At 38.8% G+C, this 12099-nt stretch overlaps 1 protein-coding gene across 6 annotated transcripts in view; it reads right to left on the bottom strand.

Annotated features, from left to right (window-relative positions):
* Positions 1-12099, bottom strand: part of MID1 (midline 1) — a 157199-nt gene that overhangs the window by 37815 nt on the left and 107285 nt on the right. The gene's annotated exons all lie outside the window — the stretch shown is intronic.

Genomic DNA, 12099 nt, shown 5'->3' with positions numbered 1-12099 from the left:
CACGTCACGAATTCGTTTTGTCGAGCAGATCTAATTAATCTTTGGGGTAACTGTCATGAAACATAGAGTTACAGGAAGGTTAAGTCAACATTGTTTCATTTAATGCTCTGGTTGGTTTGAATAATAATGTATTAATTAAATCTTAAAAAACTCTAGACTAAGAAAAACAAAATGCTTGGAAAAAACCTTTGGATTTCTTACGCACTGACTGCAGACTTCTCTTTTTCTTTGAAATCTGAAAAGTATACTCTTTTATAAGCTTCATTTGAAGACATTTCCAACTTCATAGCTTGCACGAGCTTATTAGAAGTGAAAAGAATATTCCAAAATTATTTGATATGTCTGAGCTTTGTATGAAAAACCCCCACATTTAATCTGGGGGCTCTTCTCAAGCTGAAATACTCCTTAATCAAATTTTCAGCCTACAAGGCCTCTGATTCAGTAATAACTTTATAATTGAGCACATGCCTAACTTTAAGTGCACCATATTAGCTGTGGCCCTAAAGGAACTATTTGTGAGATCAGCATTGAATATTATTTACTTGTATGTTTCTGAGGAGTCATATGTCAGACCAAAGAGCCACAGGCATGGAGCAGGGCTCCGCTGTACAGGTGCTACAAAAATACCAGAATAAGGCTCTGCCTTCTGCTTGACTCCTTTGATGAACAGCAACCTTGACAATAACTTCCAGCTGGGGCTGGCCAAGGAATGCAAGTTCTGTCTGGTGAAAATATTTGAGGTTTTACGTTCTACATTTTTCCACATTAAAAACAAGCTCTCTTTCCAAGGAGTTCATTAAAAGAGACTGAGAGCTGCATTAGAAAAGTCTGGAGACTGTGTCGCTCACTTTGGTTGTGGGAGGCTCTGAGTCATGCAGAGAGCAGACTTAAATCTGGGCTTCCTCCATCCCAGATGAATGCTGACTCCTTAATCTGAGCTATCTATTGCCTGAGAGTTTATGCTGGACTTGGGGACACCTTTCTGTAGAAAATTTCACTGACATCAATCCACTTAGCTTTGGCATCAACAAATTCCTTAAAAATCCATGTCCAGAACAACTTCGAAGCTAAAGCTTTGTGGTTTGTTGGTATCATTTTCTACAAACTTCCATGCCACAAAACAGTTTTAAAACTGACTTGGGGGCCTTGTTACGATTTACCAAAAATTATGACATTTTCTACTACAAACAAGCAAGCAAGCACTGACTCTAGTCCTGTTGCTTTTGTGGGAAATTTATTCCTATTTCTGTAATATCCGAAGACCTCGAACAGACAGTTTACTGAAAAAAAAAAAAAAAATTCAGGGTTCTTTCCAGGTTTTCCAGACAGATGGATAAGGACTGTTGGCCTTTGCCTCAGGGAGTGGGTGTACAAAAAAAGAAAAATGGGGGTTCCTCAGACGTCTGACAGGGAGCTGGAAACAACAAATCCTCCCAACCCGAAGGGGAGAGCAGGCCAGCTGTTCCCAGCTCCACAAGCTGAGAACTGCTTTGGAAAGTGCTCTGCTCTCTGCAGAGGCTTCCTTGGCTTTCATCTTCAGAGACCTGAGTTAAATTGCAGCTTAGGTCATAAGAAAATGAATGTGGTGGTTTCAAAGTCCCCAGCAGATGTTTGGGAAATCACAGAACTACAACATGGCTAGAGGTTCAAGGTTACGGCGGAGCTTCTATGGTTAATTCAAAGGCAAACAGAGTGTCAGAGGGCTAGATTCATACCCAAGAAAACTTCCTCAACTAATATACTGGAATCAAAGGATTTTTTAGTGTCTCAGCAGAATTTTCCTTGCAGGAGAAAAACTCTCCCTCTGAGATTCCTTACGGGTGAGGCAATTTTGTCCCCAAGTGGAAATGCGCATGTGTCTCTTCAGCAAATAATCTCTAAATGACAAGCAAATTAAGACACCCTAAATTAGAGGTAGTCTGCTTTTTTAAGATTACACTGTCTGGAATAAGTTCATCAAAACCAGAGTAATTTTTATTCACTAGTCCTCTGCTGGTTATGCAAAATGGAAGAAAGTAGCTTGTAGAAAGAGTCTGATCTTTGGAAAGTGAGGTATGAATTTGAGTTTCAGCTTTACTATTCAAAAATGGTCTCAATGCCTCAAAAAATAATTTCTTTGCGGTTGTGGTCATACAGGTACAGAAGAGGTATTGGCTTTTTCTGATGGGTTTGAGTTGACGGTTATAGAATTACTATATACTCACAAATAAAACATCAGAAAAGCAAATTGCAATGATTCCACTTAACAACTGTAACATCATTGCCACAAAGTTCACTCTAGATATTTTGAGCCTGAATTCCTTCTTACACTAAGCCCAGAAATTGAGGAAAAAAAAATAATCTGAAATGATAACGTATAACAGCCGGTACCTGTTTACTCTAGGAAAACTTTCTTCGTTGTGATGTAGATGTGGAACACATTTTCTTGGATTAGAGTCTCTAGATGAATGAAAGTATTATACTCATCTAAAAAGAGAGGCCTATTTATTTTCATTACTCCATGTTGTAAAGCGAATAACTTTTCTTCATAAAGTCACAATACACTGAAGTCATATTTTGACAAAATCCATGTTTCATTAATTTACTTAATAGAAATACAAAGGATAATGATTAATGTGCATTTATGAAAACATTTCTTCCCTTTCTTTTTATGGGTGTCTAGGTTGAGTGAGAGTCATGGATTCAAACTTCTTTCATTTCATATCCCTGTTTGATATTACAGGTTATTCAATTTACTCTTCTGTAGAGTAAAAGCAACTCTTGGAATAAAGCTTTTTCAGACTTTATCTAGTCTAAGCGTAAAACTGATTTTATCTATTATGACAAACTGTGCCTTTGGAAATATGTGATATTAATCAGCTTGCCATCTGAATGGATCATGTACGACTCCTTTACTTTGAATTGGCACAAGAGAAAAGGGAATGGTCCTCTCCCATTTCAAGTGTGCCAGAGGCTTTGTTTTTGTTTGCATTCCACATCTATCTCTAACCAGGAGACCTGTGTTTAGAGGCAGTCTCAGAGCAGGTTAAACAAAGGTCAGTGCAAAAATACAGCAACTTACTCTGGCTACCTAGGAATTTTGTGAATGAAGAATCGATTAGGCCAGGATAGCTAAACTGCTTTGGGTCAGGCTGATAAGACTATCTGCCCCAATCTTGACTAAAAGTAAACCTCTTTAGAAGTTTGAAATACTCATGTTACTTATTAAAATATTATTTTAAAGTTTTTTGTCCCACTGTGCTTTGAAGCACATTGTTGAGAAACTAATCAGCAAGATACCTAGCAGTCCTCTAGTGACATTTCCAATCTAATCACAAACCAAAGCAAATCCAGAAGTTTCATGGGAAACAAACAAATTGTTTCTTTTAAGAATTCCATTAAAAACATAAACAATCTTAAACTCAGATGATCTGGAAAGTTCTCATAAACAGCTACTCCAGAGATGCTTATGCTGACAGCTGTAAAGCCCGTCGACTAGGCTTGCTTCAATGAACCAAGTATTGTTTTTATAAAACACAAATGCAGCATCATGTTGGAACTATAGCTGACATTTCTCAGGATAGGAAATCACACTGGAGAAAAGACATTTATTGAGAGACAAACCACAGTTTCACAACTGGGTTAAACTGCTCTGGGATCATACTGCCAAAAAAGAAAAAAGGTATTCCCCGTTTTCCTTCCATTAGCAGAAGCTGGTGCGACCACCCGGGGAAATGGCTGGGCTGAGCTCACGTGGGAAGCAGGTAGAGAAACCCAATGGGGAAGGCAGAAGCAGAGGTGGGGAGACTTTTGGCAGCAATGAGGCTTAAGATCAGATTAAGCTGTTTGTGAAACTAAGCCCTAAGAGGTATGTGGGGTTTTAAGATGCAGTAAAAGAGTCATGTTAATAATTTATTTTCTGTCATTATTTTTGTCCTTTATGTTAGTCCTTTCTTTGAACCTAAATAGTGGAAATATTTTTTGAATTGAACAATATTTACTTATTTATTGTTTTTATTTTGCTTTTCCTGCTGACATCAAGCCTAAGCCTTTGTTTCATGTTGAGCAAAATATTCCACTTTTAGTGCGTTTTATTTAGGGTGGAAAAACAAAACAATTAAATAATCACTGAAGTTCAAAGGACTGCCCATCCTTTGATGAAGATGAAGCCAGTGTCCTTGTAACCAACAGTTCAGTACTTAAAACTCTCGTCCAGGACGTGGGGTCTTTAGCCTAGCATTTAATATACTCACTAGAGGACCAATGCCTTTGGTCTTCTTGCTGCTCTAATTGCTGTTTAGCTATTTATGTTAGGCAGAAAAAGGAGGAACTCAGAACTATTTTGTTCCCATAAAGGTAAACGTCTCAAAGACAGAGAGTTCCAAAAAGTAACAACATTTTGACTGACAAGTTATATTCTCTGATGGCAGGCACAAAATATCACCTGCCACATTAGTTAACCAGTGATTAACAGTGAACTAAACCCCATTTTCTAGTCTAAGGACAAAGAGTTGCAGGAATATCAGTCTAACAAGAATATTAACACACACGTGTATGGACGTGAGACAAAGGGAGAGATGGAGCGAATGGGAACTGGCCGCCTTCACAGGCAACGGCAAGCACTGCTATTAGTTTATATACAATCCACGTGACTTGTTATCATACTTATGATTCCAATCTCCAGAAGTTACAAAACATTTGTAGGTGCAGTAACATATTCCAGCACGTGCCTAATCTGTACATAAAATGTACGCGTAAGTGCTGCAGTTCTATATATATACATATAGGATCAATTATACATTTAATTAGTAATTTGTGAAAGCAATTAAATAATTCTTTAGGCAAATAATATTTGACTACTAGGCTAGGTCTTACTGGACATGCAACTTAGGACATCCTTGAATGAATATGCCGTATTGCCATATGCCATGAAGCATGTTTTGTCAGTTTTTATCTCTGAAGTTTCTCTTTTCTCTAACACTATATAAAATTAAGACTCTGACTAAAGCTTACCTGAGATTTTTATTGAATGAAATCAACTTTTATGAGAGAATGTAGAACTAAAGTAATTAGAAATCAAATGTAGATCATGCCATATATTTCATCTAAATAATGTTAATAGAGAAAGTGTCTCTTGTACCCTTTCTCATTAGAAACTGTCTTAGGAAAAAAATGCTGTAAACTCCTCCTTAGGGTTTTATGCACATCATGAAGTTTGCTAATGAGTCTCTTACTGAGAGTAAGAACTCCCGATTTCCTTCAAGTCGTATTTTCCTGTCTATTTCACAAATCAAAAAATGTCAGTTACTTCTAGCACTTAAATATAGCAAATAAATTTAGCTGCTGAGCAAGTACCTTCTCAAAAATGGAAGATACAGGGACAGAAGAAAAAGCAACTTTCAGTGGAGCTACTTTCCAAGTTAGGTACCCCACATATTTCGCAGTGATGGTAAACACTTATTTAACCCATTGCCCCTTTCCTACTACCTGAAAATACCCCCAGCAAAGTAGATTCCTTATTCCAAACTGCTACTAGTCCCCTTTGTATGACTACAAAGGCCATTTGCTGCGGTTCAGACACCAGGATTTACACACGGGCTTTCCGCCTACATTTTCCTAATGACAACTTCTCAGTTTGCTAGGGCTTTGACTGAGATCATCCCAAATCTCAAGAAGGAGTGAGTACCACGGAACTTAGTGAAAAGAGAGTACTCACTGTTTTTTTATTGTCACAGACAAAGCCTCTTTATTGTTTGAGTGTCCTCAGGGAATCACCCTGACAGCCGAGTTTTGATTTTGCTGTCCCTCAAGTGACAGAAATGCTGTATGTATCTTATATAAAAACTGATGGAGACATTTTGTTGCAAAATTTGAAGAAACTATCTTGTAGCTGAAGTCTTACCAGAAACTCAAATTTTCATTATCTATATAATTTTCCTATTTGGCTCATTTCTTTTTGATCAGCCACACAAAAAAAGACAACAGCAGGATTTTCCAGGTGCTGCCATCTTCTCTTCATCACTTTTGCACTACTGTTGTTACACTGATTTAAAATGTGTCTGATATGTGTGAGTGTTCAGTATCTGTGCCAGTGAAATAAAGGGTCTTTCAATAGACTCCTTTTTTTGCAGGTGATTATATAACATGGCTATAAAAAACACCCTTCGACACACGCAAAACCAATTTTGGACTGGGAACTTCATGCTAAGATTTAGCCTGCAGCAGATCTTTAGAAGTGAGCTAGAAACTGAGCATTTCCATCACAAACACAAAGCAAAGGATGCAGCAGTTTGAGGGTTACACAGTTAGAGGAAAATGCCTTCCCTTCTTTATACAACCAAAAATGATTTTGCAGTGGTGCCCAGAATTTGCTTCCTATGACGTTTGGTGAACTGAAAACAAAACAAAACAAACAGAAAGACTGAGATACAGATGTTATAAAGCTGTCTACAAGCAAAACCTATTTCCTTTACCCTCCCCCCTAGATAATTGCTCCAATTTTTCCTCCAGCTGAGTTCAGATTATGTTTCTGCCTAACAGATGAGAGAAGCTTCATGGTATTGACTATATAACAGACGTTTAATCATATGTTTCCTAGAAGAGATGAAAAGAAAGTCCAGAAACAAAACTCAAATTGCTTAGAAAAAAGTAACTGGCAAAAGAGGCTCATGCTCAAATTTGTGCCTTATGCCAAATAACGTCACGATCTAAAAGACATTTGCAGCAGCCTCACACATTCACAGAAGCAATGTGCCTCGGAAACTATGACAAAGAAGCAGATTTGCTGTGACATCGCACTTTGTCAGCCAGAGAAACCTGTGACACTAAAACCGAGGGGAGAACCTAAGCGCTTACAGCACGAAATCCTTCCCTGATTCAACAGAGAAGAGGCTAAATCCGGAGCTGCATACAGCTGGAAAAGGCACAGGCCAGCAGAGCAGGATGCGGCCCCCATTGCCTTGCACGTGGCAGACGTTGGGGAGTCCTGCCAAAGACCACCCCGGGGTGCTGAGACCCCTCCAGCACGTGGTGGGAAGAAGGGAGAGCTGACAGTGGGTTGGTATGGCCACGGGGATGCTATCACCCAGGGATTAACCTATATTGCCATATCCTAGGCCTGTCAATTCCAATTTTACAACCGGTTTTGTAAAATTTGTCCAAGGCTCCTACAGCAATTTTCAGACGTCCACACGAGCAATTTGTGTAGCATGTTTGTTACGAGAAAATTATTCCATCCTTGTTCTACACAGCAGGACTGGATCCAGCTAGAGCCTCTTCTCCCTCAGCTGAGGTAGAAGGCTTGTACCTAGACTGTTAATTTATGCCAAAGCATAAATATTTACATTACTTCCTTTTCCCTCAAACATCCTCCCCTTATAACAGCTCCAGAATTAAGTAGCTGCTTTCCTGACACGCGTGGGCATTTTTATGGACTTTTAAGAGCCACATGCTGATTTAGCCACATGCTAGAGGGCTCTCTCATTGGGTGAATGTCCACAGAATTTAAAGATAAAATTCTCCAGGATAGTTTTTAATGCTTTAAAAAAAGTTTTCTACAGATACTATGAGATGCGTGAATGCTGTGGACTAGGACTACAAATAAACGCATTTCAGACTAGTAGCCATTTTTATTCCATTTTCTCCGTTTGTAGAGAAAACTATATTTTATCCTATGAATCCATTTATCATTTTAGGTGGCCAAGCCTGCTGTCCCTGGGGAGGCAGCCGCAGCCGCCTTCCCTAAGCAGAGTGAGGAGCAGAGCTGGCTCACCAGGGCCAACCCAGCGAGCTGCCCCGAGCGAGGGGGTGCTCTGCAGAAAGCAGCCTGGCCAAAGGCATGGGGTTGTAGACCTGCCGTCATCTCCAAGGAAGGAAAACAAAACCTTCTTGATTAACAGCCGTCGGGGTTTCTGCAAAACCAAGAAATGACAGGCAGGATTACAGAGGAAGGGAGAGTGGAAAGGTGGAAAAAAAGAGTTTAAAACAAAAAACATGTTAGGGATGCGTCTGAAAGATGAGCAAAACCAGTGTGCCAGGTGCTCCTAACAAAACAGAAAGATTTGGGACAGAAAGGAGTGTTACAGTCTCAAGCACTCACTTTTCAGGGTGTGGCTCCCTTTGAGAAAATGGGATTTTTTAAATTAAGTGTTACCATGAAGTATTAGCACAGACTATACTTTCATAAGAGGCATGAAATCAGAAATTCCGATATTAAAGTTATTATTACTGTAAAATGCTTAATAATATCTCCACTGTACTTAAAGCAGTAAAAAATACACGTTTGGCTTGATTTATTCACTAAAGTTTTCCTGCCGATATGCCCAGAACCACCCACAGGAATCCAAGACTGGAAGCGGACTTCTTGAGTCTCCCAAGATCAGGTTCCCCATCAGGATAAATCCTGTCATAAATTGATAAACTCCATCTAAAAATAGGCAAGATTTATGCCTCTGTTGCTGTGATGAAAGGCAGCCCCAGATCCCCCCTCCCCGGGGGCTGGAAGGCATCCAGCTTCCAGATAACGAACATCCCTGACCAGTCCTTGCCTGCTCGTGCGAGCAAAAAGTGAAAATAACTCTCTTCCAGAAGGGAATAAACATTAGTTTTAAAGCACAGAGAGATTGGGATATAGCCCTTGCTATCGATGAAGTTACACTTGCCTGATGGGATGGGTGTATGGGTAGATAATTAATCTGCAGTGAAGCTGGTTGCTGGGAAGCCATTAACAGCTCACTTTGCTGATGAGAAACAGTGGCTCTGCGACAACATTTGGTTTGGTTGGTGAGGATTCATTTATGCAAAAGACACAAAGCCTGTTTATTGTTCATTTTCAGAAACATCAGCTTCTGCTCCATATCAAAAGCCAAAAAAGTCATTCCTTTTTCATTTTTTATGTAATATTGAATTTTTTGGTTTATTACTTGACAAAGGCTTTAAAAAACGTTAGCGTTTATTTCTACGAATAAATGTTAATTAGCGTAGCTTTTTTTAAAGTTTATATATCCCCTAATAAAAACTTCGTAACATCAACACAAGGAATAATGATTTCCTTTCCTTTCCTTCCTTGTTTTTCAAAGTTTAAATTATGTGTGACACCCAAAGCTTCTTTTCTTTTTTTCAACTGGTTTTAAACCCCCCAAAATCTAAAGCAACATTAAAATAACATTATTAAAATTATTTATTTAAAATTACGTAAGGAAAATCGAAGTATGTAACAGCAGTTTTTAAAGTGTACTACCTATGTTTTCACATGTTTACAAATTGTATACTATATATTTTACATCATTATCTGTAATATATTGTATCAAAAAATGAAAAAGAAGACATTTCCCATTAAATTAACTATCTGTTCGGTTTCAACCTTTGAGTGAGTTCATATGGCAATGCTAATACAGTCATTGGAAACTTCAGCTTTTCTTTTCCCAATATTTTATGATTTTAAATTTGTAACATTAACGTTACAACCAACATACTGTTTGCTTCATACGTGTTCCTGGTTTAGGATTAATTTCTGTCACAAAGCAAGAAAGAAAGAATGCATACTGACTTTTTAAAAATCTATCTAAGCCTCAGCTTCTCTAATGTTGGAGATACTCACATCATATCTGAAGTTTTCACAGAGCTCTGAGAAACAGAGATAGCTTTAAAGTTTACTTCCACATCCCCACTTGCCCGATTTCCAGCGTGGCCTAGGTCCAGGGTTTTGACTGAAGCTCATTTCTTAATTTTTAGCCAATTTAAATGCTAATTAGACTAATTTGATGAATAAAACGTGGTAGGAATTCATTAACAACTTTGCTGCTATTGCTTTATGTCTACAGAGAAATTTTCTAAAACAGGACTCCAGGGACAGTAGCGCATCTGTTACCAGTTGAACAAGTTGGATTTTTTGTAATACTAAACTTTAGAGTTGGTGATATAGTGCAGAATTACAGAGGAGACGGAGGAGCGATTTTAAATTTTCCAGATCTAGCCCATCCTGGACATAGGCCACCAATGAAGAAGAGGCCTTATGCTGTCCTGAGCCCATCTGCTTCATGGGTTTTGCTCCAAGTTTTATATAAAGAGGAAGAAAACGTGCCTTGTCTCTGTCTCTCATTACCTACTCCAGTCGTTCCAGCTGATACTACAGTTGTTCTGCCTGATGTTATTGCTGCCCATACAAAGAACTCAAACCGTGCACCTCATGTCCCATACTGTGGGGAGACTTTCATGGTTTGGTTGAGCCCCATGGCGTCAGTGAGGCTCCACAGAGGTGGAGCAGATAGAAAAAATGGATAAGATGATCTCTTTGGAAGAACAGTCTTGGGTTTTTTTTTGTTTTGGTTTGTGTTTTGGTTTGGTTTTGGTTGCCTTGGGTTTTTTGGGTGGACTTTTTTTTTCCTTTTCATCTGCAGCACGTGCCATTACCACAGTCGACAAGGTACTTACACAGATGCCAAATTTTCAAGATGTGACATTGAATCTATTCACAAGCAAAAGTTGCTCCTGGGCTTAATTAGGTCACTGAATTTTAGTCTGAAAAAGACAGAAATGAAGAAGCCCTATGGAGAACTTCCATGGGACTTTATAAGGAAGAAAAAGGCTTCGCTAAAAACCGAGTGCCTTTCTGCACAGCTGGCAGGTGGCTGCGTTACAGCAGTTTATGTCACAGCTAACTTTCTCTTAAATTATATCCATGTTTCGGAAGCACTGAAACAGTGCTACCTTCCTCTCCCAAATTCCCCAGGGCTATTCCTCAGGTAATGCTGGTGAAGAAACCTGGCTTCCTTTCACATATATAGACAACCATACTCAAAGTGGAATACCTTTTCTACACAACACTATTATTATTTAATGCTGCCTGTCTGCTAGGAAAATAGAGTGCACCCTTCTCTGAATAAACGAGGCTGCTGCAGGAATTGCGGTGCAGTCAGAAGCAAAATGGTCCGATGTAGAAGCCTGTCAACAGGCACCATTGTAACACAAACAAAACCCCAACCATTTTTCACAGGGAAAATAAGTTTTCCCTGTTAATCTGACTAGTAACTAGCTGTTGAACTGAAAATACCTTTTCTCTGTGATTGAGGTCGAAAGCTTGTTCCACTCTAAATCAGCAGTATTTATGTTGTGCCAGCTCCTCTGATTCCTACCTCATTAAATTCCCCATGCCATCTTAAATTGAGTTTAGAACTTATGAAAACTGGTAGCACTGCAAATGATGAACTTGGTGTATCTCAGTGAATCCAGTATATCTGTCAGCAAGCACATGCGCCTCATGCTGTTGAGCCTTTCCTAGTCTTCTAGTGTTTCTCAGCCACAATTTACCTGGAGAAGGGGTAAAACTATTTTGTATCTGGTGTGTCACCTGGGACTCATGGCTGACTGACAACAAGGAAAGCACTGGTGATAAAGTTTTGATGCCAGGGGGATGTTTGTATAATATTTACTGGCAGAAAGCATAAACTCATGTTGTTTTTTGTAAGTTTTTTATGATATAGAAGCTTTTTGTTCATAGTGGTTTTGGCTTTGTTGACCTGAATGTACTATAAGGAGCTGAAAAGGTCTTACCTCATGGCAAAAAGTAAAAAGAAAAGTTTTGCTAAAAAATAATCTATTTTGGAATCTGATCTCTTCTTGTGTGATCTCCCATAGCTGAATTAGTCTGTGGTTATTTTAATTTGCATGTAGAGCAGCAGCCTGCATGGGGCCACCTAAAAAATCCCCCAGATCTTGGGGAAATATGGATTCAAATCCCTCCTTGCTAAAGATTTTCTGTGATACTCAAAGTGCAATATGTAACTGAGGCAACTCAAAAGCCTGTAAGCATCCTTCTTCTTCCGAAGATAAATATATTTCATGTATGACTTTTGAGTCCACATATGTATTTAGATACTAATTCTGATGAAAAAAAAATCAGTGGCAGATAGAAACCTAAATATCATTGTGGATCTGGTTCTTTGCCTTAGTTTTTCACCTGTAAATATTACTCTACCTGACAAATGACCTAAAAAGATAAACCTGTTACAGATAGTGACTGATGTGCTCAAGTATAGCAGTGGCAGGGGCCATACAAACATATCATAATTGAAAAGGGATAGGGAGGAATGTAAAGGAGGTTCATCTGTATTAAGAATACCA

Source organism: Harpia harpyja, chromosome 22 (genome assembly GCF_026419915.1).
Source record: "Harpia harpyja isolate bHarHar1 chromosome 22, bHarHar1 primary haplotype, whole genome shotgun sequence".
Classification (NCBI taxonomy): domain Eukaryota; kingdom Metazoa; phylum Chordata; class Aves; order Accipitriformes; family Accipitridae; genus Harpia; species Harpia harpyja.
Note: the sequence above shows the minus strand (reverse complement) of the source record. Positions and strands in the feature narration are given on the sequence as shown.